Source organism: Athene cunicularia (assembly GCF_003259725.1).
Source record: "Athene cunicularia isolate RWA chromosome 11 unlocalized genomic scaffold, athCun1 chr11_part1, whole genome shotgun sequence".
Classification (NCBI taxonomy): Eukaryota; Metazoa; Chordata; class Aves; order Strigiformes; family Strigidae; genus Athene; species Athene cunicularia.
In genome coordinates this window covers 17,694,683-17,699,584 of record NW_020799113.1, presented here as the reverse complement: position 1 = coordinate 17,699,584, position 4,902 = coordinate 17,694,683, and positions in this window count along the sequence as shown.

The window sequence follows — 4,902 nt, the reverse complement described above, 5'->3', positions numbered from 1 at the left end:
CCCCCCCCCCCCCAACTTCCACTTCAGGAAGGGGGTGTTTGAGCATAGAACTGATTCTCTGGCTGCCTGCAGAAGGGCTCGCACCCCCGCGCACACCCCAGCTCTCTCCAGGAACGTGGGCTGAAGCTGAGAACACAAAAATCTATAGAGAAAATACATTGGGTTGCTTTATTAAGCAATAATCTATTAAGAGCGCTTCTGTGGGCTTTGGCCTACTTAATACGGAGCTTGGGGCTAAAAGCAATGTCAAAGCCAAGATCAACCCATTACTGGAGGTAATTCCTATAATTTTCTATTAGATTACTGGTATGAGATGTTCAGAAGCCTTCCAAAGGCTTTTGAAATATCTGAGCTTTCTTCTGATCTCCCTTTCGGCATTAAATCTCGCACAGCCCAACTGCGACCACTCTTTTCTGGGGGTACCCTGGGTGTCCCCCTATGCATGGGGGAGACAGGGGCCGGTGGGGACGTGCCCAACATGCTTGTGCAGAGGTGGAGTCCGGGGTCCGCGCCATCTAAGCATAAATGGTGCTTGGGGAACTTTGCAACCAACATTTAGACATGTTTACTCATGTATTTGCCAAAGGTGCCTCCCCGAGCTCCCAGTAAACAGCATCAAGATCCACTCTCCTCTACAGAGACCTCCCGGGGCAGATCCTGACCTCCCCAAGGCTTGTGGTAGGGATGGCTGCATCACCCTGGTCCGTGGCAGCGGGATGCCCAGGTCTTGCCCATCAGATGGTGGCAAGTTTGTGTAGATGGGGAAGAAAGAGAGAGCATAGCTGTTCACCTGTATCGACCCCATTTCTTGCCAGGCTCAACCACATCAAACAGCCCATGGAGATTACTCAAAATTCGAGTCAAGCTGTGTGCGGCAGCGGGCGGGCAGGCAGGCTTCGCAGGGCTGGTCTCGCAGCCTGCCCATGGGCACGCCAAAAACAAATGCACTGAAACATTTGGTTAGAAAATAGTTTGGGTTTGTGTTTTTTTTTTCTTTTTTTTCTTCTTTTTTGCCTGGGTCTGCAAGCCGAGGGTGAGTCATCTCCCAGCTTTCCTCAATGAGAGATCTAAAGCACTTTAAAAAAAAGACAAACCAAAACACGTCTGTTGTTTTAATCACAGCTCGGTTTCACAAGACATAGCTGGTCTGGGCTGTGATGCAACAGGGTCTCTTCTTCCAAGTCACACACACGGATTTTTATGTTCCTTCTGAGATCCTCTACCAGGTTGGCAAAGCTGCTCTGTGTGCGCACCCAGACGCCCTGGGGACCTCCTGTCCCTAAGCAGGACTTCTTGCCTTATTTTGTTCCTCTCCCGAATGGAACAGGACAGTTGCTATTGTTATTTAAACAAGCAGCCATCGCAATCAGCTGCCCGACAAGGTAATGGTGTCGCTGGGCATTAGAGGCCAAAGTGCCAAGTGCTTTAGGAGCCAGTGCACTGTGGCCAAATGCAGCTCATAAATGCAGCTTGTTTTCTCCCAGCCAGAACCCAGGGCACGCTGTGGAGTATTGGCACAGCCAGCACAGTTTGCCTGCTCTGAGAGTGCTCGGGTGAAAAATGCAACAGTGAGAGGCTCCAGGGCTGGCTGCTGAGCCTGCAAAGGCAGGCAGCAGCGTGGAGCCTGGCATGAGGACACTGGAGCAAAGGGCAAAGCTGTTTTCTCCTGCAGCAGCTAAGCCCAGCCAGCTCTATAGGCAGACTTTCTGGTAGTTTTCTTCCTCACATTTAACACAAAAAGAGTGCTCACAGTCCTGGTCTGCTCCATTTTCCTCTCTCCCCTCCAAAAAGAAGTTCCCCCCCCCCCAAATTGTGGAGTGGGTATATTCATGAACTGACAGAACATCAACCACAATGTTATTTGTAAGTTCTTTTTTTGATGAGCACCTCTGGCTTTTCCGTGATATAAATTAGCCACTGGGCTGCATTCTGCTGCGAGGTTGGTTTTTCGATCTGAAGGTGATATTTCCATGGCTGGGAAACACCCGAGAAGGCTTGCATCCCACAGAAAATTGCGCTGGGCTCTTCCCATCTGTTGTCGGGATCGTTTGCCACATGTTACAATTTTGAAACGAGCTCTTTTCTTTTGGCCAGGCAGGAAAAGCGGTTGGAAAACATCACAGGCAGGAGTGACCTGTAGAGCCTTTTTCCTCCTCCCGTCTCCTGGGGGAAACAGGGCACCTGGCTAACGTAGACTCCTCCATAACGTTAGACAGCCCAGATCTGGCTCACGAGCCTTCGAGAGCTGACACCAATCATCCAAAAGGAACATGAGCTGCCCAGTTAGCTCCAGTGGGTACCAGCTCTGAACCTCCTGGAAAGTGTGGGGAGGACCTTGCCAGCACCCTCCCTCACCCTGCAATCAACTCAAGCTCTTATCGCATAGAAATTACCACATTCTCTTGAGAAGCATTAAGTTTTCAACATCTCCAAACATCAGCTCTCAAAACATGCCTCTAAAATGTATAGAGAATGTAGCCCTGGACTTATTATGAAAAATGTACAATATAAATAATATTAAACCTGCTTATTGTATTACACATATTTTCCTCAAACACAAGGTTAACCCTGCTCACATAGGCACCTGCTTCCCTCATACCAAAGCTTCCCTTACTCAAGGGGAAAATTAACCCTTGAATCCTCCCTGGTGGATGTGTGTCCCCCAGAGCATCCCCTCAGGAGCCCTGCCCTCCAGACCAGCAGCGCAGTGAGTTTGAGCACAGGGTCCCTTTGAGAACAGGGAGGTGAGCAACAGGAGGGCAGCCTGTGGGTCTGGTGGCAGAGGGGCAGGCATGGGGAAGGGCTCATCCAGCCACCTGTGGAGCCCCACACCTGAGGAGTATTGAGCAGGTGCCCTCAGGGCTATAAACCAGGCTGGGTGTGCCCCTAGAGGGGTACTGGGGATGCTCTTACAAAGAGAAGGGGCTTATGTACCTGATTGTGGGTTGAGGAGCTGCTTGAAGCTCTGCTCCTTACAGAAAGGAAAGCAGTGCTGCAGAACAGGTAAATATGGAGCAGTGGGGTTGTGCTGTTCTGTGGGGCTATGTGGTGGGTCTGGGTGTTGAAGCAGGGAGATGCTAAAACAGAAGGAGTGTCTCCTAGAGGAAAAAAAAGTTAGGGCTCTCAGTAACTTTCATTTATGGATCTTAGAATGGGGCTTTCTAGTCCAGAAGCCTGGAAATAGCAGTAGTGCAGTCTAAGAAGCTGCTGGGGTCTTTTCTGTGGAGGCCTTGCTAGGAATTAAATGTGCCTTTGCCCTGTGGTGTTTTAGAAATTTGCTGTTTGAATGCAGAGGTGAGCAGGGCCTGCAAGCACAAATGCAAGAGTGTGTGCTGGAGTGCATGCATATAGATATGTTTTGAAACCAGAGGGCTCTTCCCAGGCTGGTGTCATCTTGTGCTTTGAGGGAGAAGCTTTGGTGGAAAGAGTACAAGATGCTGCTGTGTGAAAGGGATGGGGTAAAAGCTTTTGGTCCTAAATCCAATGCTGGAGTGAATACACTAGTAGACTCTCAGATGAGATTCATGGGGTGTTTGAGAGACACAAAACCTTGTGGGTTATCAAACAACTCTTCAAACTCCCCTCCTGCCATGGAGGAAGACCAGGCATGCTTCTTCCTCTTCATGTGGTGAGCCATGTGTGCCACAAGCTCACCGGAGGTGCTCAGATGAGTGAACGTGGCCTTGCAGGAAGGCTGTTTGTTTTACAGTGAGGTAGGAGCGTCAAGCACATGTACACCTGTATGTTCTCTTCTACTAAATGTCTTGGATGTTGCAGATGGCCTCCCCATGTATGCTGCTGCCCACATGCAGCTGGGTGCTTTGGGACAGGGGTACTGAGCAGTTACTGCTATAGGATGGCTTGTTTGGGGTGGCTGGGTGCAAACAAATTGAATATTTCTTTGCCAGGATGCTTGGGAGTTAGTCTGACTTGCCCCCTGCATGCTGGAAATGGAAGAGAAAAGGCTGAGGCTCTGCTTGGCACCAGCACGGCTGCAGGTGGCTGACATGACTCAGGAGGAGGGTGCAGCAGCCTGGGAGAGGGTCCTTGCTTAGCCCCCAGCCCATGGGGTAACTGGGAGGGATGTGGTTGCTGCTGGCTGAAACAAATCTGCTGAAATGGCTGACGAGGACCAAGTGGCATTAGCCGTGGTTATTTTTGACATCAGACCTTGATTTGAATACAACAACAACCACAGCAGCAGGAAGGCGAGTTGTGGTAGTAGATCTAGAGAGTGATTGCTGCTCTCTGCACTGCTTCTTGTGCCTGCTGGGAGCTTGGGTCTCCTCTGCCTGGTCCTTGTAGCCTGCTGCACCCCTGGAAAGGGTCCCTGTCCCATCCGGGTACAGCCACTGCAATGAAATCTGCAGGGCTATGTGCTGGTGCCTGGGCTTGGTTAGTATTCCTCCTGCTGAGAGATGTGCTGGCACCCTCCTAGAAAGCATGATGTTTTCTAACTTGGACTAAGCTGTTTCCAGTGTAAATCCTGCCCAGAGCTGGCACGGGAACCAAGCATGCACAGAGGGAGCGTGGTGGCCCTGACTGCCTGGGGGAAGCAGGCTGAGAGCTGGGCAGCTTGTGACTCGGGTGTGGGGCTGCCCTCCTGCTTGTCCCTGTGTGCCCCAAAAGCAGGCAGAGAGGCTTGGGAAGTGCTGGGAGCAATGGCCTCGGCGCTCCCATGCTGTGCCCAGCCAGGCCCTTCTCCTAATTTAAAGCAGGCTAAAATTATGTGAATGATGAAACCCTGCCAGTGCCCTCCTGGAGGGACAGGACCTGTTGGGAGGCCCCGGTGTACTTGCCGTGGGGGAGAGAAGCGATGCGGGACGTGGCACGTTGGCTCCATGCCACCGGAGCCAGCTTTGCCTCAGCTGGGGTCAGCCACAAGGAGCGGCGGCGGCCGGG